Genomic DNA, 26,821 nt, shown 5'->3' on the forward strand with positions numbered 1-26,821 from the left:
AAGCACCACTCTGCTGGACACAGTGCGTGCGTGTGTGACTGTGTATCTCATCTCTTCCCTCTCTGCGTGGGGCCCTCCATCTCTGTCTCTCTCTCCCTCTCTGTCCACCCTCCCCTCCTTCCTCTCCTCCTCCCCCTCCCTCTTCACTCCTTCCTCTTCCTTATCTCCGCTTTCCCCTCCCCCACCACTTCTCCTTTCCTCCTTCCCCCTCTCTCACCACCTGCCCCCCACTCTTTTGGTCACATTCTCATCCAGCAATTTTTCGTGTAGTACACAGAACCAGTCACCATCGCTAACACTGAAGTTTGTCTCGCGTTGTCTCCTACATGAGTGCTCAGACGGCATCTCCTGTAGACGGGTTCGGGCAGCCTGCCGTGCAGCTCCTAGACCAGATCGGGGGAAGCTGGGGCCCCGGGCACCCCTCTGTGCCACCCAGAGCTCCGTTGGGAACACGATGATGGTGTCACCGCCAGTTTGACTTGCTAGATGTTTTCTCCCAAAGACACCCTAATTCTGTGTTTCAGACCAGAAGCATTATAATTGCAGTTTTAATGACACTGATGGATCTTTGAGAACACCTTGAAACCAATTTAAGGCTTTAATCCATTTTCTCTATTGTAAAGCCAAACAATTTCCAATTTTTTTCCATTTGCATTTTTATTTTACTAAAATTATTTTTATTGGAGTAATTTCTTTTTCTGCATAAAATTTATAACAGGTTTTTTAATTGATCAGTTTTTTGTAAATATCATAAATGTCATTATGAATTTTCTTATAGAACTACTATTTCTACTGAGACATTTTTTCTGGTGATTCACTATTTTACCACGTATATTTTTTAAGCCATTATTGATTTCTTTTTGTGTTGGTTATTTCTACTGGTAGTATCCACTATACCAGTGCTTTAAGTTTTTATGGTTTTTTTTTTTTGCCTTGCGATCACTCTGTTGGCTGTGGTTGGTCTCTAATGAATTCTTCCGTATGCTTTGCAGCCACTTTGTGTCCTGTATGCTGAATGTCCATACTGAGTATACTGAAAAAAAGAAAAGAAAAAATGGTAGGCATCACAGGTGGTTAATTCGACTGGTTTTGCCAGTTTTCTTTTCAGCAGGTGGCATTCTCTGACCATTCCCCACAGTTCTTACTTGCATGCCCTACTCACCTCCCAAGTCACCACACTTCATCCGTTGTGTAATTTTTGTTCGCAGCGGTCATTCCGGCGTCTCGGGACCACGCCGCGAGGCCCCAGCACACCGGTCAGAATGGAGGTGCAGCCACCCTCACCCGTCTCGCTCCTCCCCTGCCGCTCCCGGCCCTGGTCCGTGCAGAGTCACTGCAGCGCCGTTCCTGTAGCTTTTGTACATCCCCTTCCAGGCACCGGCTGAAGCACTTCCCCGTGTCCACGAAAACAAATGACCCCTGTGCTTTCCCTGTAGAGTACTTGGTCTGTTGGTCCGCGGTGAACAATGGAATCACATTAATGGCTAGTTTTCACTAAGTGCTTCTCTTGCACCAGGAGCCACATGAGCTCTTTCCGTGAGGATTCGCCTAACACAGCGGCTGCTCGCTGACGCCCAGTCACTGTAGATGCCCTTGTTTCATCGACGGGCGAGCCGATGCTCAGGAAGAAAAGCCATCTGCCAGAGGTCACGTGGCCGGAGCTGGGAGTCCGGCGCAGGCCGGTGCTCTGAACCACAGCACGGCACTGCCCACCATCCGGTTGCCACGGGGGCATTTCCTGGTTTGCCGGAGCAGGTGGCGCTTCCCGTCGCCGCCTGAGTGTCAGATTGGCGTCGTCTTCCCCCCTCCAGCTCTGCCGCCCCGTCTGCTGCCTCTCTCGCTGTGTCCTCGGTGACTGGAGGGCCTGGTTCTCACACCCTGGGCCCAGGTGGGCGGAGAAGGAGGAAGGGCAGGGAAACCCCGGACGGCCTGGCACCGCTCCGGGAGCCGCCTGCAGGTGCGGGCCCTTGGCCCAGTGCGAGTGTCCCTGATGTCCAGGTTCCCCGGGTGCTCGTGATGGGCCTGAGGAGAGTGGGCAGCGGGGGCCTCCCTCCGTGTCTGAAACACCTGCAGGGAGAGACAAAGGCTTTAGAACAAACTGGCATTCTAGGAATAAAAAAAAAACTGGATTCCTTACTTGGGGAAAATGCTAGAACTATGTAGTCAGTACACACACACTGATGCCAGGGAAGAGGAGAGGCAGTGTGGGGGGGCAGCGGCTCCCAGATTCAGAGTTCCTCGCTGCCTCTTTTAAACAGAAATCCCAGCCTGGAGAGCGGGGGCCCGATGTCACAGTCACAATGATGGGATTTGGGGAAACACCGCAAAATTATGACGGGTTTAGTTCTGAGGCAAGGAAGGAGCCGGAGATCGTGTTTTTCCCAAGGGTTTAGAAGAGTGGGTGTTTTTTATCCAGGAAGGTCATTGGCGCCTCTACGGTTTCCTTTTCCTGTAGAAATCCACGTTGGCGGGGACGCACATGGTGTCGGAAGTGAAGGCAGTTTCTGATGCACACGTGTTGGCTTATTTGTGAGGTTGGGACCCGGACACTGTGCGATGGTCCGAGTGGAGAATTGTAATGACCAAGACAGCCACCCACAGCTCTGCCTTTGGATGCGTGCCCTTCACAGAGCTGCCTTCTCAGCCCTCCACTTAGCTTTGTGGGTGGCAGGTGGTGCCTTCCCCCTCCTTACAGGAGAAGAAATGCAGACAAGGGGGGCTCTTGAACTTGCTGAGGTCACACTTCCGAGCTCACACCGCACGAAGCCCAGGGCTCTAAATCCCTAAACCGACGGAGGTGTTTAGTGGCTCCTGTGTTTCCTGAATCTACTGGGTGTCTCTCTGAATCTAGTCGATGATGCAACTTACAGATGTGCGCGGGTGTAGGGTGGGAATCTTTTCTGTAGAACTGGTGAACCCGCCCTCAAAGCAGTGGCCTGCCTTCATTTCAGATGAGTGGAATCGCTCTCTCTCTCACTCTCCGCACTGATACCACATTCTTTCAAGTTTGTGTTCCATCAGCAAGATGATGGCATAGAGCAGTGTGAACATGCTTTGCTGAAAAAGAAAAGAAATGCACTCTAATTATAATCATTTCTGTACCCCAGGCCACGGAAAGGGGGTGGATGATGAAACAGTGAGGGTGAGGAGAAGGTCACCCGCCAGGGAGCAGGGGAAGCCGAGGCCGCAAGGAGGGGAAGTGAAGGATGAAATGGCGTGCAGGGGAAAGGAAAGAGCAGGTGGCCTAGAACATGTGGATGGAGATGGAAAGCCCACCCTTACCCCGCTGGGGCCACTGAGGCTTTGCCAATGCGTGGAACCCTTCAAGCTAATGAAAGGGCTTTCTGCCTCCAGGCACGCTGGCCTGCTGCCGTGCTCTGAGTGATGGCGGAGCTTTCCGGCGATCACGGAGATTCGCCCCAGACGCGCCCCTCAGTCTGTAGACCAATGAACAGAGGTTCGGAGGGAGACAGGTGCAAATCTACCTGTGCTCACGCAGAGCTAATCAGTGACAGGCCCAGGACTGCAGCCCTGGGGTCCTTTCTCCACGTCCAGGTCCTACTCCTTAGACGTTTGCTTCTGACACTGAATCCCTCATGCTCGCTCCTCAAGGTGAGGTCCATGGAAGAGCCACATCAAAACCACCTGGGGGCATACTAGAAAAGCAGAACCTCAGGCCCCAACCCAGAGACTGAATGAGAGTCTGCATTTTCAACAAGACTGCAGTGGTTCCGTGAAAGTGGAGAAGCACAGCCGGGGTGCCTTTCCACCGCCCAGTGGTGACCGTGACCATGACTGTGCCGTGACCTGTGACAGAACCGGGAACTTCCTCTCTAGCCTCAGCACCTGCTTCCTCTCCCCTCAGGTCATATTTTGAGGAGTTTGGCTAACCATAGATTCATTCACTTTGAACGTTCAGTGTAATAACCTCTCCGTGGTGCTTGTAAGTGGCATCTTATTCTTTAGTATTAATTATGAATAGTAACCATTCTCTTTCGATAGTACTTTACCTGTCTCAAAGTCCAGATGTTTTTCTTAAAAGTATGGCGGTGCGTGTCCGAAAGGTATCCAGCCATGTGCTAGGAAGAATAGAGACACGTATTGAAGAAAACCAAGAGACAAGAGATACTGTACACAGGACAATGACACTTCAGTCCCCTTCAAAGTAGGCACCTCGGGACCTCACACAGTTTTCCTGGTCGCCATCAGTTGCCCCATCGTGTTTTCCTGAGTCTCATCAATGGTCTGAAACTTCTTCCCTTTCAAAGGTGATTTTAGTTTTGGGAAAAGCCAGAAGTCGCAGGGCACCAGATCTGGGCTGTAGCGGGGCTGAGTCACCTGGGTGATTTGATGTGTTTTGCAAAAACACTCTGCACGAGACGTGATGCATGAGTGGGTGTGTTGTCATGATGAAGCTGCCAATCACCAGTTGCCCATAGCTACGGCCTTCTAAATCATCCAAATAGTTTCCATGGGGGAATGTTCAAGCTTAACGCAAAATCTGATGCAGATTCGTTGCTCTACTCGCTCAGTCATTTTGAATATGAGGGCCGCACAGGTACACATGCTCACTCTGTGGCGCCTACCACCCCCACCGACTAGTACAGTCATCATTGCTCACACGTGCACATTCCAGTCCACACTCCTTAGCTACCAGGTTACACTGATGTCGCACAACCCATTCTCATTATATTAACGGTGGGCTAGACACTTTCCAGACCTTGTCAACTATGTGGTTATGGCCCTGTAGCTAAATTGATCCTGAATCCCAGCTTGTCTACTTGCTCTGTGACCTTGAGAAGTGTTTTAACTTCTCTGGACCTTGATTCCACTGTATGTACAGTATATACTCAGTGAGTGCAAAGATCCATCCCAGCATTATCATTCTGATTCTAGAAATAAGTCCTTCTTCCTACTTTGCCTAACCATGCAAATCCAAGAACCTAAATGGTTTAGGTTATTCAGCCTGTTCGACTACTTAAACTGAAGCAAAGATATATTCTGTCGGTAATTTTAGAATGCAGAGCTACATGCACGCCCGTGTAAATTCAGCAAGTAACCTGTAGGCGCTGCACAGTAAGTGAGGTATTGAAATGACTCACTGGAATATTACCGTCATTGTTACTTTAACTCGTACCTTGGGAGGATGAAGCAAGAGGGTGATATAATAGCTCTTTTGAGCTAAAGCGTGAGCCAGTCCATCAATAAGGTTTCAGAGGGAAATCACTTCATCCAGGAATCGGCAGGGCGTGTTGGGCCAGGATCCAGCCACACTCGAGAGGGTGCTGGGTGTGAAGGGGAGGGGAGGGAGGCCAGAAAGCTTTGCAAGAGAGAAGTCCCCCCCAGAGGAGGTGAATCAAAGGAGTGACTGGAAGTGGGAGGCATGTTCTTACCACAAGTGTGGAGCCACAGGAAAGGCAGCTCAGGAACCGGAGGAAACAAAGGACTCAGCGAGCAGGAAGGACACAGGCTGTGCTCGGGGGCAGGGGAGGCTGAGCAGGTGGCAGAGGAGGGCGGGCCCCCCCCCCGTTTCTTTCCTTTCTCTGCTTGCTCTTCTTCCTTTCTTCCTTTCCTTCTTTCTTTCTTCCTAGGTGGCCATCCCACACTCTGCTTCCTAATATACATATACCTGTTTCGTGACTGCGGTCTGAACTAAGGATACGATTCAACCAAGAGCCACTTGCCAAACAAGCTGCTCTTGGCGTCTTGCTTGGCCCTCACTGCTGTGGACGCCCCCAGGCCACCGATGTGCTCGCACCGCCCGTGAACCTAGAACTTCACAGGCCGTCTCCGGAGTCTGTGATATTAATGAAACTGTGCCACGACACTCACCCATGGGCCCTTGGTTTTATGATCAAGCCAACTCACGGTGGGCTTTCTGAGTGAACCTTCTTTTTTTTTTTTAGAACTGAATGCTGTTGAGAGGGTATTTACAGCCAGTTTTGTGGGGCCTGCGTCTCCCTTCCCTTCTGTGCCCTAGAAAACGCAAGTCTGAGTTGTGGGAGACAGAGCAACAGGATTTTGCGTTTCTTGTAGTTACATTCTGAGGCTCAGGACCGTCACCGAAAAACAGGAGCAGGGTGCTCTCGGCCGCGTGGTCCAGAGCTGGCCATGGGCAGTGGGCTCCGCTGTGGTCAGTGTGCAGTGGCTAGAAGGCCCATGGGACAGGGGACAGAGGACAGAGGGGGTGTAGGGGGTGCCTGCAGGGGGCTGAGGGTCCCTCCACGGAGGGCTCCCCTCGCCACCACGCAGGGTAAGGGAAAAATTCCTCCCACTTGTCATTTATCCCGAGTTCCCCTCCAAGGCTCCTGTAGGGAGAGTTGGCTTACCAGCAGTGAAGACCATGTATTTGGAAACTGTAGATTAACACCTTCTGGAAAACAGAACACCAAGTGGGCGAATGCCATATTCTATACCATCAAAATTTGGAGCATGCACTTAAAAAAATCTGTTTTCCTTTAAGGATGGAAACTTGAAGTGCACGGGTCCTTGAATGAGCTTATGGGTGGGTTGCCTCTTATGCTCAATGGAAATCAATAGACTAGAAAGAGGCTAACATCTCCAGTGGCCCTTACAAAATCAGAGACCCCTGGAGCGACACCCACCAGCACGTCCAGTAGAAACACAATGCAAGCCACGTGTGTAATTGCAAACTTTCTAATGGTGACATTTTAAAAAATGAAAAGGAACAGGTGGCATTAATTTTAATAGTATATTTTAATCCAGGATGTCCAAAATATCATTTCAACATGTGTTCAGTGTTGGAAAAAGCCCTAACTAAACCTTTTACGCTCTTTAGTTTCCGTACTGACTTCTCCGCGTGTTGCCCACGTCCGGCCCCTCTTCATCCAGACCGCCGCGTTCCGAGGGCCCACAGACTCCGGTGACTAGTGGCTCCCATACTGGGCAGCGCAGACTTACACGACAAAAAATTGGACCCGAATAGTTACTGGGATCTCTAAGAATTATCGATATTGTTTATTTGGGTTTGGATTATTTGAAAGAAAAGCTGGGGTGAGTGGTTTTTAACTTTATCATTTTTTTTGTTTTTGAAGAACTTGGTAACAGACATTCATTCGCTCCCTCCCTCACTGAACATGTATTTACTGAGTACTAACTGAGTACTAGGACTGTGGGAATGGTAAATTGCACTCTTAATAGGTTTCTTCTTCTTCTTTTGGCTTCTGTCAGTGTAATCGTGAAGTTGTAAACAATGGGATCATCTGAAATACCTGAACAGACTCATTACTATTGTTAGTTATTAGGGTCAAATTCCATGCTGCTTGGTTAGGCCACCGGTTCTTAAACTTGAGCATGCGGCAGGGTCCCCTGAAGTTCCTGCTAAAACGGATGGCTGGGTCCCTCTCCAGCGTACCTGAGGCGGTGAGCCAGGGCTGTGGCCCGATCACCTGAACTTCTGACCAGTCCCCAGGAGGTGTTAATGATGCTGGGCTGGAGGTTCACTCGGAGAATCAGTGGGTTAGAGACAGAGTGTCCCCTTTAAGATCCCGCACCTTTTATGCGTCCCCCATGGCTGAAGGCAGAGTTGGGCATCTCTGGCAGGTTGAACAAGATTCCTGCGTCTTTCGGAGGGGCTAGTTGGGGAGTGGGTGCATCGTCTTCCTGTGGTCTGCTTTCTAAGATACAGAGGTAGGGACCCCAGTAGGAAAGCCCCTGAGGAACTTACTGAAGAACAGCAGCCAGACTGAATGGTCCGGGGTGGGCTCATCCAAGGGAAGCTTCCCGTGCTTTTGTTCCAGAAGCAGCATCTCAGGTGACCCGAGCAGACCCCGCTCCATGTCGTCCTACTGAGTTCAAAGGACCGAGCAGCTGTGGTTGAGCACCGGCCCCAGGTTTCCAGAGCTCACACTGGGGAGAGAGAGGTCGAGAAGAGTTATCATGCTTACCAAAGCCTTGGGGTGCTGCTACCCACAGAGAACATTGGAGACACTCCTTCCACCTCCTGCCGGGGGACAGCTGATCCCTAAACCCAGCTGTAGCTGCCGTCACTCCCAGACAATGCGGGACAGCTGTGTTCCCATGCGTTTTGTCAAGGGCTGCTCCAAAGCCAACACCCTCACAGGAGGACCCGTGGGACCAGGCTCTGGTGCAGAACGTGAGTCTTACGCACTGACTCAGGTGTAATGGGTGCACTTGGGAGGGAGAGTCGGGCCGTCTCAGGTGTCCGTGAGGCCAGCACTTTCCGGCTGGGCCCTGGTGACGCTCCTGCCATACGGCTGACTCAGATTTTGGAAGCCCCCAGAGAAGAGGCCCGCCCTGCCTGGTGACCTCTGGTCCTTTGTCTGTGCCTGCTGTGTGTGATTTTACCGTGGCGCAGGCCCACTTGCGTGAACTCGGAATGCCGGCAGAGTGTTGTCTGGAGAGACAGCGTGTGTTCTCTCCAAGTCGGAGACCTCTGGTGTAGAGGTGGTTGTGAGTTCCACCTGCAAGGTGTGCGGGTCTCCTCGGCAGACTGGACTGGGGTCCTGGGCTTTCCCAGCGGCTGCCGCAGCCTGTGTGTGTGTCCGGGACAGGCTGCCCTCTGCTCTCCGCTGCCACGCTGCTCGCCTGCGGGGAAGCAGCCGTTAAGAGTCGCTCGGGAATGCCTGCGGCTGCCGTCCCCCTTTCTCAGCTCCTCGCCTCGGGCAGGACGGGGTTCAGGGCCTGGCCACTTGTACTCTGAGTAAACTCGTGGGTTTATGGGGGCCTCCGCCAGAGGGGCAGAGGGAGAAAGGGTCTTTTCTCCTCCACTAGGTAGTTATCGTTGTTCCAGGACAGACCTGTGACAGACTAGGGGACGGCGGCCCCGTGTGCCATGCCCCTGTGTCTGCTCCCCCGGGCCCGGTGACTCCGCGTCCCCTTCAGAGCGCTGATGCGCCTTCTTCCGCCCCCGCCCGCCCCCCTTTCCCAGAAAGAGAGGCACTTCCTCTGAGATGCAGGCGACCGGGCTTTGCTGTCACCTGCGGCAACCCTATGAATACGGACGAAAAGGTCCAGTTCTTGGAAGAGAACACAGAAATGACACCCGTCGTGAACAGGTGCCTGTGTGGCTGTGGCGGGTGCCGCGAGCAGGCTGTCCGACTCGCCCAGCCCTCCTGTAGGAGGACAGGCTCTTGTTGGTGACCCCAGAGAGAGACCTCTGCATGTGTGTCCCAGCCAGTGCAGAGTGTTTCAGACATTTATGTGGCTATTTTTTTACCCTGCCATGACATACCCGTGACATTGCAAGAAAAATATCCCTGGCTGGCTCTTTAGGTAGAAAATTAATCGCTATCAGCAATCGATCCATTTTAAGCTCGGCACATGCTTAGAGCTTTTTCCTGTGGAAACATCAAGAGAAGTCTAGCTGGAGGCCGGCACACTCAAGGGAAACCACCGAGGGCTTTAAAACAAAACAACAGAAATTTATTTTCTCACAGTCCTGGAAGTTACAAGTCCAAGACCAAGGTGCTGGCAGGTTTGGTTCCCCCAGAGGCCAAGAAGGCTTTTTTTTAAAACAAGGGAACACGGATGGGGATAGGTGGATGGGGACAGGTGGATGGGACAGGTGGATGAGGACAGGTAGATGAAGACAGGTGGATGGGGACAGGTGGATGAGGACAGGTGGACGGGGACAGGTGGACGGGGACAGCTGACCACAGTGCAGGGTGTGCAGTCTTCGTATTACCGACGACCTGGGCCAGAGAACTCTTCGCGGCAGGCGACCGCCCTGTGTCTGCAGGGTGTTCAGCAGCAGATCCCTCCCCAGAACCCACGAGATGTCAGTAGCACTCCCATCCCTGAGTTGTGACAATGAAACTGTCTCCTGACCGTGCCAAATGCCCCCTGGGGGGCAGTCACCCTGGTGGAGAGAACCAGTGCTATAATGTAAGCCCGGTTTGGGAGAGGGAGCCGTGGGCCTAGGAGGCAATGAAGAGACTAATCACAGGTTGCTGTCCAGAGGAAACAAATCTGGTTGAGATTTCAAAAGCCGTGAGGATAAGGAAAGGAAATGCCTGAGGAGGCGGTATTTGGGGGTGGGCCTGGGGAGGCAGCAAACAGGAGAAGGGAAGGGATGTTTCAGAAACTAGCGACTAAAAGGGAAATACAGGGCCCAGACGAGATTTCTCCGGCTGGCCGGCAAGGGCGGTGCGTAAGAGTGAGGGGTAACGATTAATGAGGGTGGTCGGTGTCGGACAGGTAACGCCTGCTCAGACCAGAGTTCAGCAGGCCAGAAAACAGAACCTGGAAAGGAGAGAACGGCTAATGCGTTTGTGGCACAGACTCACAGGCTGTGTGATGCCTGGCGGCGTTTCCCGGCGTTTCAGAGGTTAACGTAGTCCTCTCGGCCATCCTAGGAGGCAGGGGCTGTTGTTAGCCTCAGTTTACAGCTGGAGAACAGAGGCATGGAGAGGTGCCTCACGGAAGTCTCAGCCAGTAAATGGCAGAGCCACCAGAGCCACCAGAGCCACCATGGCGACCTCTCTGGTTGCTAAGACCACGCTCTTCCCTGCTGCATGCGGGCAGGGTGAGCGGAGGCCCTACCAGGGCGAAGGACTCTCCCCAGCACAGGCAGGAGTGGGTCTGAAATCCAGGTGGTCAAGGGAGGTGTGAAAGGAATTTTAAAAATGACCCTAGTTTACAAAAATGTCAGGAATTTGTATGAAGAGTCAAATAGATTCTCAAGTTTCAAGGCAAAGCTAGACATGGAGAGTGTGGGCAGGAGGTGACCCCAGGGCCTGGGCAGGCCTGGGCGTGGGGCAGGCTGGGGAAGGGGAGGGTTGCTGTCCACTGAGGAATAGCCTGGAAGGGAAACAAAGGCTCTTTTTCACTTCCTAACCCAGCACTACCGACTAGAAATGCACTGTGACCCACACATGCAAGCCACACCTGTCGTTTTAAGTGTTCTAGAAGCCACTTTTCAGTCATAAAAGAAAACAGGTGAAATTAATTGTAACAGTATATTTTGTTACCCAGTGCTTCCCAGGATTATTGTTTGAACGTGAAATCCGTATTTAGAGAGTGTTGAGATCTTTTACATTCTCCTTTTTGTACTAAATCTTTCGAATCTGGTATGTGTTTGACCCCTGCAGCACATCCCAGCTGGGGTGAGACCCAGTCTCAGTGTTCGAGAGTGACACGCGGCAGTGGCCACCGTGTCGGGCAGCGGAGCTGCAAACCCCAGCTGCGGCGCTGCCGTCCAGCTGGAGACCGCTCCGCCTTGGCCGTATCCCTTTCGCCCTGCTTCCTGTTTGCCGCCCGTGGACAGGAGTGCCGGCCTGGGGGTCATTTCCCCCCTCGGCCCGTTTGCATTACAGAGGGAAACTGCTTCTGAGACGCCCGTCACCCTGAGTGCCCCAGCCGGGCCACTCAGTGGCAGGAGTGGCCCATCCAGCACACCGGCATCTGGCCGTCACCCACTCCAGAGGGAAACAAAAGCAGCAATAACGTCGGTGCTGAAATGGAATTCCGTGTGTGGGAAGGCGGACTTTCTAAAAGGAAGGGAACAGCCCATCAACACAGACAGACTGGATCCAGGCTAAGGCAATGAGAGGCGAAGGACTGCGGTTTTGGTTTTATTTCTTGTGTCTGAGATCCTCACTTCAGGTCCTTATGATCCCATTTTTCCAGCCGACAGCGCTCAGGGTGGTTCCAGGGAGTCATCACTGAAATAAAAATGATTGCTATGGCGTTCTGCAAAAACCGCCCCGTGAGCTTTGGGAGTGTGAAACAACACAGCAGAGTTCACATGACCTGGACTGGAGATTTCTCCTCTGTTGCAGGCTCCTTCTCTTTCCTGGCCGAGACGGAGAGCGGGGAGCTCACTAGAGGAGAAACCATCTGGAAATGCGACCTATCTGTTGGGGGGGCCGCCTAGCTCAGGTCTCTGGGCCCTGAATTCCCGCCCCCCCACTGCTGCCCCCCGCCCCCACTCCCCAGCTCCTCCAGAGGAACGAAAGGAAGCACTTCTGACTCCCTTCCTTACTCAGCGTCTCTGCAGCTCCCACACCCCAGTGGGCCAGGGCGGAGGAGTCTGCCAGGCCCTCCCAGGAAGCCCTCCCGAGATACAAGCGGTGAACAACTGCTCTTCCATGATGATCAGTGGTTCTTGGTTTTCCTTCATTGACATTTTAATAACTGTTTGCCCACTTCGGCAATTATGGGCACAGAGAGTCTGCTGGTGATTCCAGAAACTGATTGCAGAGGTGACTCACTGGATGCCACTGGCTGTCAGAGGCAGGGCCATCTCTCTGTGTGACAGGCGGCCTTCCGCCCGGGCAGCGGGCCGCCTGGCAGCCTTCTGGACCAGGTGCACTGCCAACGCGGCCGGCATCGGCTGCCTGCCCCTTTGACGCGCTCTTCGCCAGCGCAGCTCGGCTCCCGGGAGAGGGCACGAAACCCCGGCTCTGGAGTCAGCCGCTTGTCTCTTCCTGCTGGCACGGTTCGCTGTCGGCAGCCATTCGGTCCTGCGCCGGTGGGGGAGTCTGACCAAGAGGGGGCCTGGCCTGGCCTTTCTCTGACAGAGACAGTTCTGCCCCTCTGCCATCGCAGAGGGAACCTTCCTGGGAGAAAAGCGCTATTCATCTTTCATGGACACGTCTCCTGTCTCTGTTAAAGGGATGTTCAGAGTATTTATTTCACTGTTTGGTGCTTCCTCATTTCAAGCTCCAGTCGTCTTGAGTGCTGTTTTGTAGCACGTCAGTGGTAAACGCTTTGCGCAGACGAAAGTCTGGAAGGAAAGCGTTTCAAGTCCTGGAGTTTGTAGAAGGATCACTAGGAGCCATCTCTCGGCATTGTGTCAAGGTTTAGAAATGAATGTAGGAACCAAAAGATGATGATGGAAGGAATCCGATAGGAAAGGAAATTGAAATAGGACCCACTTTCTGGAGCTGCGGGGAGCGGAATTTAAACCGTACTTGAAAGTGAAATGAGTTATTTATAATAGCGAAAGAGGTAGGGGCAGCTTAGATGTACAACAATAGGAAAATGGATAAACGACTTCTTGTATACTTCTGTGAAGGCTGTTATAAAGGCAGACGTCCAGACATTGGTTTCAGAAGTATGCGATGACTTATGAAGATGCCCTTGGTGCAGAGTGAAATGGAAAGATGCAAAATGTAAAATTGTATGGGCATTGCAATCTCAAATATGCTTGAGCACAGAAAAACTGGAAAGAAAAATAAATTTTTTGTGTGGTTGGACGGACCACAAACTTTTAATTTTAAATTGTTTTTTAATATGTTTCTGCTATTCCAGATTCTCTATGGTGATAATGTATTACTTTTATAACCAGAAAAAAAACACACAGTAAGTGTCCTCGCATAAACTCTAACAGGTGTCCTTGCAACACGCAGTCATTAAGGAATCCCACGTGCTAGTTGCCTGGCCTTGGCTAATCACGGATTTTCTCTCGGGCCTCATTTCCTCATCTGGATGGTGGGATGCACGGCCTTGCCCAACTCGCGAAAGCACTGCAAGGCACGGACGCAGTGACCTGAAGAGTCTGCAAAAGCAGCAGTTGCTTATACAAGCAGGACGCATAGCATCGTCAAACCCACTAGAACATAACCAGAACTTGAACCAGGCTGTGAGGACATGTGTAGGATCCAAGCCCACGGGGAACTAAACTGAACAATGGCAACAATGTAACTGCATGTCACGGGGGACCCTGGGGGGAGCCCAGGTCCTCAGAGCGTGAAGCATCAGCTGATCTGGTGCAAGGACTATTTTTCACGGGAAATTGCCTCCCCGTCACTGCCGGGGGCTGGTGCGGATGCCCCGGAGGTTGATGTCTACTGGGCCCCACTCAGAGCCACGAGCCTGGGAACGGGAGAGGCACACGGAGACGGGGGCGGGGTGGGGTGGGAGGGAGAGCGAGCTCCTGAGGCTTTGCTGCCCAAGCGCCCATCAGCACCCACTGTCAAACCCCAGAGCTCGGCCAAGGCCGAGGGTTTCGTCGTCAGTGCAGACCAGAATCCCCAGGGAGGCTTTCACCTTTTCCCTGCTGTTTTTTTCTTCTACCACATGTGTCTGACATTCTGATAATTACATCTTTTTACAGACCCATGCACGCCGTCCCCTGGAGACGCCGACTCAGCACTTGGGCTCCCCTGCCGGCACACGGACCGCAAAGTCCCAAATGTCAGAACCACTGTCCTGCGCTAGGGAGCACAGGGGACGGAGCAGCTGCCCTGGGGCTGCAGTCGCAGGGACACAAACCGCACGCACACACCTGGCACTGGGCAGGCGCTCCTACTCACAGCTCCTGAACTGCTGATTCGAATGTGCGAGTGAAACCCACACTGTAGAGGGGGGCTCGGAGACCCACTCTTTTCTCCTAGTATCTGGGGGTTTTGTGGGTTAAGCAAGAAACAAAACAACTTCAGTTCCTGGGCTCGGAGAGTTTTTGGCGGGAAGGGTCAGGAGGTTCAGTTTGAAGGGACCCAGCAAAGGGGTGTGGGGCAGGAGGGTGGGCAGCTGCAGCCTGGGGCTTAGTCCTGACGCATGTGGCTGAACACAGGTGCCTGTGAGCCGCCCTTGGTCGTGAACCTCGTGGGTCTGGGCAGCGAGGGAAGGAAGCAGGGCCCGGGATCCCCGGATGCTGAGGACCGATGGGGCCGTGAGAAGGGCAGTGCAGTCCTGGTCTCCTCCTGACCCCCCGACCGGAAGCTCTGCCACGGGGGGCGCATGCCCTGTCCCCTTTCTGTGCAGGCCCGAGGTTTCCAGCCATACCTGCTAATCTCTAGAAGTGGAAACTCAATTCGCCTCTCATCCAGTCCGGTCCGACAGACACTGAGTGAGTCATTGACCGTCGCTGTGGTCACACTGTAAGCATGGGAAAGAGTACAAAGAAAAACGACCTTGTTATTTTTTTGTCAGATTCTAGACTGCGCCGTTATTGATCACAAGGGGCTTGCTAGTAAATAATTCATCCGAATTCTGTTCCGTGCTTGCGCATTTTTATTTCGCAGCACTCACGGTCCTTTGTTAGAGGAGCAGTGAGCAGTAAGGGCAGACAGAGACACTACCGCCAGTCTTAGGTGCCAAGTTTAGGTAAGACTCATCGTCAGCCTTTTCTTAGACCTGGCACTGGACACCCCACAGGTCTGGGCCTTTCGGGGGCGCTGTGGGTTCCCTGAGGCACGTGTGGGGCCCCCGGGCTTCTGTCAGTAAAGGGACACGGTGAAGGAGCACGTCCTCAGGGCTGCGTCCAGTGTCGGAGTGTTTGAATCGTTTCATTTTGATCGCTGTGAGTGGAAAGGTGTTGAATTAGGGTGGGGGTTTAATGGTGGGCTGGATTTAGGTTAACAAGAACTCATTACGTGCTTTACCTACAATGTGCCTTCTTCAGCCCATTCGCCATCTGCTTGTGGAGTGTTTCAACTAAAGCAAAATATGAGAAATGTATCCACGGACAATGTGAGCAAGTTACTCTGTGTTCATTCCAACTCTGTCACACGCCTTTGAAGGGCACAGCAAAGTGGGGTCAAAAAGTTGGGGAACGCGAGCCCTGGGCAGAATCCTGCACCCCCAAACAGGAACCTCATTAGTCACGTCTCCAGCCCCTATTGTGCAGATCTGAGGAGCCCAGAGGAGTTAAGTCACACAGTGGTGGCAGAGATGGACCGTACAACTGGGTGTCCTGGCGCCCAGGGAAATGCTCTTTTTCCCCCTTGCTTTCTCCTGGCGCAAAGCCTGGCCGATACTTTGGCCGATGAAAGAGTGCCGTGCCTAGCAGCACGAAAGGCGCTTTTCCTGGAGACAAACCCTGAGATACTCTGTGTTTTGATCTAATTTTGGGACTTGGCCTCACCCAGCCCCGTGTGGCTGCCAGCGGCCCGGGAGGGAATCAGAACCCCAGAGCTACCAGTGGCCCCGGATGAGTCACGCGGCCTCCTTCTCACAGAGTTTCAGGGATGAAAAAAGAATTTAAAAAAACATGGTGCTCACAACCAGTCTTTCGGAGCGGTAGAGAGGACATCTTTTTCAAATTATTGATGAAATCTGTGAATTTATCATCATTTTTTGAAGCAGCAGAGATACTTCCACTGACATTTAACTAAAAACTGTAGGGAGTGGAAACTGTCACAGTCCCTTTTGTAGACCTCTCTTTCCAAACTGTTTTAAAAGTAACCCTTTTTTGTTCACTACAAAATCACATACACATATTGATTGTGGAAACCTTGAAAAGCATGAAAAGAATTTATTTTTAATGAATGTATTTATTTAATCGTGGCAATTAAGTGATATCCAGGTTCACATTTTGAGGTAGCCTTCCAGTCCGTTTTCTCTGCATAATATATTCTTGCACAAATATGAGCTCACATTGTGCATTATTTTGAAAACAGATTTTTTTGTCTCTTAATATATGATGGGCTTCCTCTTTATGATTCTGCTTCCTCTTTAACAGGTGGATGGTGGCCCATTATGGGATCATAGATTATAATTTGTTTAACCACTTCCCTCTTGTTTACATTTCAGTTGTTTCCACTCTGAAAATAAAAAGCAGTGTTGCAGACAATGTTCGTGAACATGTTCTTAGGTCAGACGTTCGCAAGCACTGAGCCAAAGGGGACGTACGTGGAAAGGCCAACTGGTTCCTCAAAGGGTCTGGTTCATTTATATTCTCACCAGAAGGACGTGAGCATGCCTGTTCTCCCCGCCCACACCAACACTACTAAATATTCTCACTTGAAATTAACCTTGGGCGTCATTTGCTTGAAATTGGATGAGCATATCAGAAGCTTTTTAAATACATGCACTGACCGTATTTTTTCCTGGGTGGGTGCGTTCCTGTTCATCTTTTTTGACCCTTTTCTTATCGGAATACTGTTTTTCTCTTTTTCCTCATGATTGGTGGGAGCTCTTTAAAGATATCACCCTTCATTTAATGTGTGACAAACAGGTTCCTACGTTATCGTTTGCATTTTATGAAGTGTTTTGACACAGAGGTTTAAAATTTTCCTGTAGAGAACTACCCATCTTTCTGTGCACTGCCTTTCGTGTTTAGAAAGAGCTTCCCACCCTCAAAATCTGATGAGTCTATGTATATGTTTTAGTTCTCATTTGTTCTTATTTTTTACACTAAAATCTTCTGTGTATAAGACTTGAGGTTGGCGCCCACTTCATATTCCCCCCTTAACGATTAACCACTTATCCCAATTCCATTTATTGAATAACCCATGCTTTCCCCACTGATTTAAAATGCTGCATTAGTAAAATACTGAATCTTACTTAATTTGCATCTATTTGGGAATGTTCTATTTTGTTTTAATTTTTTAAAAGATTTTATTTATTTTTAGAGCGAGGGGAAAAGAGGAAGAAAGGGAGAGAAACATAGATGTGAGAGAGAAACTTCAATCCATTGCTTCTCACGTGCCCCCACTGGGTTCCAGCCCGTAGCCCAGGCCTGTGCCCCGACCAGGAACCAGACCGGCGACTTTTCGGTCTGCAGGCTGGTGCCCAGTCCACTGAGCCACACCAGCCAGGGCTGTCTCCGTGTTTTTGAGGGACAGTTATTTCCCCTCAGTTTCACTTTTGCAAGTATTCTCTCCTGTTTATTCTTCCAGATGAAGCTTACAATCATTTTTCCAGTCTGTCAAAACTTCCCCAAATTATATTGAGGTTTTGATTAGTATTGTAATAGATGCATAAAGCAGTCTAGGAAGAATTGACATTTAAAACCCAGGATCTTCCACTCGAGGATATAGAATGTCTCTTCGCATTTTTCAAAACCTTAATTCTCTATATTGTTTTATCGTTTTCTTCATATGAGGCCTACTACCATTTTTATTAGGTTTATTTCTAGAGTTTCATGATTGTTTTTCCTATTGTAAATGGGATTTTACCCCTTATAGCTTCCAAGTGGTTATTGCTAATATTCCATATTTAAAAGCTTTTGAAATTTGTGTGTAGATAGGTATGGATTGATTGACTGACACTAGTCAGTGCAGATTCTTACTCATTTTACCCCATCCGTGCTGACGGAAGAAATGAGAGTATATGGTCATCATGGATGGGCATCTTTTTCCTTTAAAATACAGTATATTTATAAATACTATCGACTAGCTCTGCACTGCATCCTCGGTAAAGATGAAATCCTAAAACATCGCTATACAGAAGGGGATGGACGGTGGTCCTCACATCCAGGTCCGTGCTGACGCCCGCACATCAGTGTCACTCACGCCAGCGGAAGCCGACCAGATTTTCCTCGTGATGCCGACAGAGCCCGGCCCTGTCCTGGCGTGGTTTCCGGCGCCAGGGTTTCCTCTGTCCCCACCCACTTGTCTTCCGTGACCACAGACCCTGACCCCCCAGACCGATCTCCGTCAGGGTCCTACATTCAGTCGTTTCTGACGAGCCAGGGGCCACGCCCCAGAAATGGTCCTCGCTTTGGCCTTCGGTAGAAGAACTGATTTCCGTTTCCACAGCACAGCAGTCTTGTGTGCGCGCTCAGAGAACGTGAACCGAATGTGAGGAAAAGGAACACTTTGCAAGGACAAAGCCACCTTTATTTCTTTCTCATTGAAGGCAGAGGTGTCCGCCATCCGTGTGGAAAATAGAGCGCGGCGAGAAATGAGATGGTCATTAATTTTCATTTTGCTGTGAGCGTATTTTGGATTAACCCAGTTAGATAGAATTAAAAAGGGCATAGCTACCAAGCACTTTCTTTCCCTTCTGTCTTTCGTGGCATTAAATAGTGAGATATGTATAACAGGCCCTCCCCCCAAAAAGAGTTTTTGATAACTGTGAACATCACAGCAACGGACAGTTCTAGGTCTGTCCATGAATCACAGTCCCCCCCGGGGGACAGGCACCCCAATTATCAAAATTTAAATGTGGAGAAACAGGCTAGTTATCTCCACCGGGTTAAAAAAAAGTCCCTCTCTTTGCCGACGCCATCGCTGGCCCGGTTTGCTGGACTATATGCTTCCGGGGCTACTTGCATGAATATTTGGGTTTATTCTCGTGGGATTCTTTTTGCTGCGGAGGGAAGAGTGATGTTTAGCACGCTGCGGTCGTGCCCGTAGCTGTGAGCACTGGCGGCTCATCATAGAGTTTACTTTCACGGAGACCACGGCTGTTGTGTGTCAGGCATTGTTCGAACTGTGCCCCTTGGAACCGGAGCACCGGGTCCGTGGGCCCCAGAAGCCAGACTTCGCTGTTGCCCCAGCAGGGTACGTGGTTCTGTCCCAAACGTCCCCCGAGACATTCGGGCCACGCCCAGAGGTAGGTCTTGATATTTGGTCGTGTTTGGTTCTGTCCCTGAAGACGTTTGCTCCGTGATATATATTTTTTATCATCCTGTAAACCAAGAGTGTAAATAAATGCACGGGCTGTTTGAATGCAGACGTATTTTCTAAGCATGGATGTTTTAGATAGGACCAAGTTCAAGGACCTTTGGGCATAGACCCGACGTCTCCATGGGCAGTTTGGATGGAACCAAATGTCTGCTGATCCTCTCGCCTATCTTAGATACTGAGGGTTTTTCGTAAGATTTTCTTTGAACAAAAAGTTGCTCTGCTGTCAATACCACAAACATGAATAGTTTGAAAACCCGCCTGGCTGTTTCATTAAGCAGACTTTCCGTCATTAACTAGATAATATCAGCGCTGAGTCACGGCAGCATCTCGGGAAACCACACGCACCTTTTCTCTGGCGTCTGCATTCTTAGCCACCCCCTTAGATTCTCCAGCCAAAGACACCGCAGCTGGGCCCGGGTTTTGGCTGTTATATGCACAGTGTTTGCCGTGGATCCCAAACCCGGCTTTGTCAGATGCACACAGGAAGCTTTTCTAAAAAGGGCGATTCTTAGCTCCAACCACAGATAAGAATCTTCAGGAGTAAGGAGTCTACATATTTTTAAAGCTCCCCCCCCACCCCAGGAAAGCAGATCTGTACCTATGTGCTTGTCAGGGTGCCTCAAAGGAGGGAGTGGACACTTCGCTGGGCTGCAGTCCTTGCTAACAAGTGTCTGCATCGAGGGCAGTGCTCCTCAGGCCTCAGCGCCCCCTCCCACAGGGGCAAAGGGGCAACTTTCCCCGGGGAGGCAGCGTCTGCCCTGGTCGAGAATCCCTGCCCGAGGCGATCTTGATCATGGGCCAAGCTTAAGATCTACCTATTGTTAACTGCGATTCGCTTGCACACTTGCATTATGAAAAATCCGTCCTCTGAGCTTACCTGACCTCCCTGGAGCACAAGCCCCCAAGGACAGAGGACTCCCCTGTTCACCACTGTGTTTACAGCACCCAGAAGGCCGTTTAGCATATACGAGGTGCCTAATAAATAATTGAGCGAATGCATGCATGAATGAGCAAAGGAAACCTCCAATGAGTAGCACAGGAAGCTCATTCCCTGAGGCTGCTTTTTACTGTCTTTTAAGGCAGACAGAACAAGGTGGCTTTGCCCAATTCTCGACAAACATTTCCGTTGTGTTTCTCTCAATACCTTGTTAACACTCCGTCGTCAGGTTGTCGTGGAGCCAGAAGGGCCTGTTAAATTGTCGTCTGACAGCTGGCTTTTCCTCGGCCAGTTCTCTCCGAAAGGAGGTCCGTCCCACAAGCCCTTTGATGAGCAAGTCCAGAAAAAGCCCAGACCCTGTGCGGTCCCCAATGAAATCATGCCCTGCCTCTCAGAACCAGCTTCGTGTTCAGGGAGCGGCCAGGCCAAGCCTGTGCCACTCTGTAAAACACAGTTGTGTGGTTTGCACCCACTCCCCACTCTCTGTGTCTGTCACAGTCCCCGCTGCATCCTCGGTAAAGATGAAATCTTAAAACATCGCTATACAGAAGGGGATGGACGGTGGTCCTCACATCCAGGTCTGTGCTGACGCCCTCACATCAGTGTCACTCATGCCAGTGGAAGCCGACCAGATTTTCCTCGTGATGCCGACAGAGCCCGGCCCTGTCCTGGCGTGGTTTCCGGTGCCACAGGGCCCTGGCTGTGCCCTTGAATTGTCCCCACTGCTCACGCCCTCTGGGCTGGCTCGGGGCACACCTGTGAGTCACAACACCATCAGCTCTGCTCTCTTCTTTGCGTCACTTGCTCTCAGAGCCAGAAAGCACCCTGCCTGGCCCGCTCAGTTCCTCTTGCTGAGGGTCTCACAGGCAGCCGCGGGCCCCGGCCCAGGCCCTGTGTGCCCTGCTCTGCTCATGAAGGCAGGACCGCCAGGTCTGAGCCTCAGTGGGAGAAGTTTGACCGCCCACCACCACCATGCTGCATCCCTTTATAAGGGCTAAGCCCCAGGTCCCCTTCCAGATCCTCACTCCCAGGACTTTGCAGTAGCCCCGCCCCCACCCCTGCGGCCTTCCTCCCTGCATAAAGGAGCCCTCTCCACCAGGTCTCTGCATCCTTCGATTGTTGCCCTCACTTGAGGGCAGGCCCGTTCTCTCTCCCTCTCTCCCCTTCTCCGCTCTCCACGTGGTCCGAGCACACTGGGGCGCGGTGGGTTAATCCCTCTCCCCCGCCACCACCAGTCCTGGCTGAGCTCTGTTTCCCGTCCTCTCTGTCCGGCCCAGAGCGAGTGCCATGCCTGCACGCCGCAGTCACAGCCATCGCCCTCCTTGTCCCCAGGAAACCCTGATTTTCCCTCCTGCTCCCACGTCCTGACCAGCATGTCCCACGCCGGCAGCCACACGCCGCTCCTGACCACACGGGAGGGAATACTCTCGGGTGGCCTGAGAGCCGAGCCCACTGGGGCAAGCCTGGGTTTCCCTGTGCGGGTGGCAGGGCAGCCTCCCAGAGGGAATCCCAAGTGCAGGCGGGTTTTCCCGAACGTGGTCTACACAGACCAGGAGCGCCCAAGCCTCAGCCCTCGGCCGTCTTGCCATCTGACGCCTCCTGACACCACCTGCTCTCCCCTGTCACTGCCAGACGTTTCTCTCCAGGCCAGGCCCTTCCTCCGAGCCCCTGTTCTGTGTCTGCACCTTTCCTCACACCGGTGAGCTCCCCCTCCTCTCCCTGCCCTCCCGCTGCTCCCTGCCTTAGGGGTGGACCAGCCCGAGCTCGGGACTCAGCTCCGTCACCCACCTGTGTCTCACTTACCTCGCCCGTTTCTGGCTGACGTTACTACTAGAGTCTTTCTGGGATGTCTGCTCTCCATCGCCACGGCCACCACACCGTTTTAGGCCGACATCTTCCGTAGCTCGCCTTCCAAACCTCTCCCAAAGGCCCTGGGTCCATCTTGCTTCTCCCCCACTTCCGTCCGTCCTGCGGACTGCAAAGAAATATTTTTTAATCTCTAACTGTTCACATTGCTGCACAGCGCACAACCCTTCTTGGCTTCTCTGTGAAGCTTCTTCAGAGAAAACACCAACAAGAGATAACCATATTTTTTGCCATGTATAATCCACGCTTTTTTGCCCGAATTTTTTAGGGGAAAATAAGGACTTGCATTACACATGGGTAGTACCTGAAATATCTTTTATCTGTTCTTGTGTTTTATGATTATGTATTACATAAAATTTCTAGTACCATAACATGTTTAAAAAATAAATGCTACAATTCCTTTGTAATACAAAAAAAACAAGTATCTAAATATAAAGAAATTAAAAATTGAATTAAAAAATTCAAATGGAAGGTTTTTTCTTCCCCTGAAAGTTTGGACCAAAAATGTGGGTGTGTGTTATACGTGAAAAATATGGCTACGTAGATTTCATTTTCTGGGACGGCCCGTGGGAGGGCGGGGTCGGTCAGTGTGACATCTGCAGGGCAGGCTGGGAAGCCAGGCAAGGGCTGGTGCTGACGCCTGGAGTGCCAAGTGCACGGGCGGCAGGCTGGAAGTGCGGGCGGAATGTGCTGCAGCCTGTTTCAACTCTCAGCAATTGGCGGTGGGAAGAAAAAGGCCACCCCCAACTGTTTTACGTTTTCTTTCAAAACACTTGTGTATAAAAATGTCCTTGAGAAATACTGACTCATATAAACTTGCAAGACTATTAGAGGTTCCCCCGCCTCAAAAAAAATTCTAGTGTTCTTTAACCATTAGCAATCGCAGGCTTCAATTACTCTTTTTCCGCAGCTGCAATTAAACCACAAAGAGCAGCGCCGAGAAGCAGAGGCAGAACGGTTGCCAACAGCAAAAACCAAACCCCAAAACCCCAGCAATTCGGGGGCAGGCAGGAAGGCCACCTTCTGTGCCTCATGGCGCGGGGCCACGGTGCTCAGCCTCCCCGGGGATGAGAAACAGATTTCAGGAAGGCCGCTGGCGTCAGTCTGAATGCGAAAGAGAGACTTCTTTTGTCCTTAGGTGGGTATTCGAAGCCCTGGGTTTAAAGGCCCTGGGTGACCCCCACCTGTCCCGGACGCAGGCCTGCCGGGCGCCTCCGGTCCCGGGTGGCTGGTGAGTGTACCTGCTGTGCGAAAGCAGCAGCAGCCTCGGGTTGCCCGGAGGTGGCCAGCAGCCCGCTGTGCCAGGCCTTCCCTGGCGGCCCCGACCAGCTGTGCGAGGTAGGTCTCTGGACCAGCAGCAGCTGAGGACACATTTTAGAGTAGTGACGGCCTCAGAGGGGCCTTGGGACAGGTGTTTCTGGGGCGGGGGGAGGAGTCCCTGAGCTGTGTGACTCTGTCAGCTGGGGGTGGAGGAGCGGGGACCCCAGTCCTGTGCATCCCAGCTCGTTGCTCCCAACCTGCCAGGACAGTCGGCCTAACATTCAGCAGGCCGTTTCTGAGGACCCACTGTGTGCTCGACACTGTGCTCAAATATTCTAGTGTTCTTTAACCATTAGCAATCGCAGGTATGGTCCTTGCACTCCAGCAGCCATCGGGGAGGCAGGGAAGTCAGCCCCGCAGAGGTCCCTCCAGCCGAGAAAAGTCTGTGTCCTTTCTCCTGCACTCCCTGCCCCCACCAGGCAGCCCCCAGCACAGCGCCAGCACCTACTGGCTCGGCACAGCTACCGACTGAGCAGGGACGTGAACTAAGTACGGGAGCAGCACGGAGGAGGACATAACCAGCTCTGCTGGCAGAGTGGTTCCCGGAGGGGCTTGAGCCAGGTCACAGGCTGCAAGCGCAGACTGGGGGGCACGACGTGGAGAAGGCGTCACGTACAGACGTCTGTACCTGTGCCACCGAGTTGTCTGTTAGGGAATGCAAGGAGGCCCCCATGCCTCGATTGAGGGCTCTGCAGGGGGGACTGTGCAGCCAGAGGAGAGGGGCCGGGGGCTCAGAGCGGCTCGGAGAGTTGTGCCTCCCCAGACGCCTGGACGTCTTCACCAGACTGGTGCTTAGGGAGCGGCTCTGAAGCCCTAAAGAGAGCAGGCCGGGAGGGGGAGGCCAGGAGACCCCCTGCTCCCCGAACACCCCAGCGGACCCCTCGCTCACTCCTCCCCACGAGCCATCTCTGCTTGCACGTCTGTGGGCCCTCCACCGCCTCTGCTTCAGAGCAAATACTCTAAATATCGATTGACTTTTTTTTTTTTAGTTCTATGGTCCTTTCGTCACCCAGTGATGGCACAACTGGGCCCTGAATCCAGGTCGTGTGGTTCTTCCCTTTCTTTTACCTAAAGAGCTCCCACATACCCAGTGGCAGAGCTCTGTGATTAGGTTCAACTCACCTGCCCCAGTGTGCCGTGCCGGCTGAGTGCTAGCCTCCAGCTCACTTTATGGCAAAGGTTTAACCTTCGGAAATGCACTTGGAAACTACAAGATCACTAGCGCTTGTCTTAAGGAGCGCTAGCAAATTCTCACTCTTTCGAGTCTTTGTCTCAAGGGGCTAGGCTTTCTTAGTAGTCCTTCTAGTGTGGATAAGTTTGTCGTCCCTGCTTTGTGAAGTATCTCCTTGACAAATCAGTTTTTAAACGTTTCTGGTTGGTGATGGATATTTTTAAACCTGTATATCTGACCTTCTAGTTTCTCCACCCATGTCTGCAAGAGCTAAACAGACACAGTGGATGTCACAGCTGACAGCAGGCTGGGGAGACACCAGGCCCTGATCCATTCAGGCCTCAGCGGCACCCTGCTGACTGCGGGGGAGATCTGACCTTATCTGCGAAGGGTTCAAAGCCAGTTATTTCCCCCGGCGCTCTCACAGAAGCGGCTGCGGTCCTCCCTCTGCCCTGCCAGCTCTGTACCTGGGGGCTCGGCGCCACTGCAGGCAGCTGCCCGATTTAGCACCATTCCATGGGGCAGCCAGCGGGGGTGCCCGGCAGGGGAGGTCCTGCTTGGGGAGGCCACCCAGAGGCCTCGGGATGGCCCGCAGCTGTCCCATCAGTCCAGGTAGAAGGGCTGTCCTCACAGGCAAAGCAGAGGGGCCCTCTCTGCAGACACCTCCCCCTGTTCCCAGTCACCAACTCTCCCGATGGATGCTGGGATGGCTGGGCGTGACCGGTGAGGCAGCGTCATGTGATAAGCTGCATTCTGAGTTTAGCTCGCCACCACACCCGTGAGCGTGAGCGCGCTTGGGTCCAGCACGAAGAGGAATGGGAGAGGAAGGTGCGTGTGATGTGTGGGTGGGGAGGACCCACTGCCCCCCCCTCCAGCAGGGCTCTCAAGCTTCCACGTGCACAAATCCGGGAGGCTCTTGGAAAATGCTGATTCTTCGGCGCTAGCTCGGGGGCGGGGCCCAGAACTAGCTCCTGGGGTGAGCGCTGGGATGAGCCGACGCTGCCCAGGACGGCACCGGAGTGACGGGCCCTGGCGCAGCGGTCCCCAGCATTGCCACGGAGTCCCGTACCAGGGGGGCTTCTGAGACCCCCGACGCCAGACTGTCCCACCAGTGAAATCAGAGCCTTTGGGGGGGGGGGGGTCGAGTGCGTGATGGGACTCATTGCTGCCACTTTGGAAATGTACCAAAAGCACCTCGCAGCGATCGCTGCCTGGTAGTGTGTCCTTGAAGTGTGCGTGGATTAAGACGCGCAGCCACCTTCGACGTCACCGGCTCTGTTTGGGGGGAACACCATGAATGGTCCCCAGATTTCCCCCAGCCACCAGGGCCCGCCCTGCCAGTGCTGCTGTCACGGAGTCCCCGCTGAAGCGCACACAGACAGTCTCGCTGTTTGCCCTCCGCCGGCGGCCGGTTCTGACCGGCCTGTTCTGACCGCACGGCTGGCTGGCCGGCAGCCTCCCCTCCCCCTCTCCCGTTCTCTCTGCAACCTCCTCGGGCTGGGAGGGGCGCCAACGGGGATGTGGCTGCCTGTTCCACCTTCCGGTGGGGGGCCTCGGGCTGCCAACGCTGGGATCGGCCGGGGCGGCTCTGCTGTCCCGGGCCTGCCGGGGGGTCCGTGCGTTAGGGGGGCTTTCAGAGCTCCCTGCGTGATTCTAACAGGAACTCAGGGACGGGCACCGGGCTGTGAGATCACATGAAGCTTAAACATCGGACATATTTGTCTTTTCTTCAACATTTACAGAACTGACTCTAAAAAACAAAAAGGTCAGACAACAAAACAAACTATCTTCAAGATATACACTTAATGATTTCAAATATACATGTTTACATCTATATTCCCCTCCATCCAATACCTGTGTTTTTGAGGAGGCCCATGGGGAAAATGCAGAGATTCTTGAGCTGGGTTTGGAGTACTCCGTGGATGATGTCAGCATCCACAAAAGGACCGCATTTTGCTGTGTGTGATGTGCGCTTTTTGCCCAAAATTTTTAGGGAAAAATAAGGATGCACGTGATACATGGGTCTAACGAATACATATCGTGGGGTATAATCCACGTATAGTGTTCACGGAATGTGGGTGTGCATTATACACGGCAACACACGGTGACTAGGGCAACGCCGCTGTAGCAAGTGAACCCAGACCTTCGGGTGTTTAACACCAGGAGTTAGGCGCCCATGTACCAGTGTGGCCGGTGAAGAGGCAGCCTTCTATGCGTGGCCACCGTTCCAGGCCGCCAGTCTGT

The 26,821-nt window shown here is 52.4% G+C and overlaps 1 protein-coding gene across 4 annotated transcripts in view; it reads left to right on the forward strand.

Annotated features, from left to right (window-relative positions):
- Positions 1–26,821, forward strand: part of ZDHHC14 (zinc finger DHHC-type palmitoyltransferase 14) — a 213,432-nt gene that overhangs the window by 126,354 nt on the left and 60,257 nt on the right. The window lies entirely within an intron of this gene.

This window comes from Phyllostomus hastatus, unplaced genomic scaffold, assembly GCF_019186645.2.
Source record: "Phyllostomus hastatus isolate PE091 unplaced genomic scaffold, TTU_PhHast_1.1 phas_contig_40, whole genome shotgun sequence".
NCBI classification, from domain to species: Eukaryota; Metazoa; Chordata; class Mammalia; order Chiroptera; family Phyllostomidae; genus Phyllostomus; species Phyllostomus hastatus.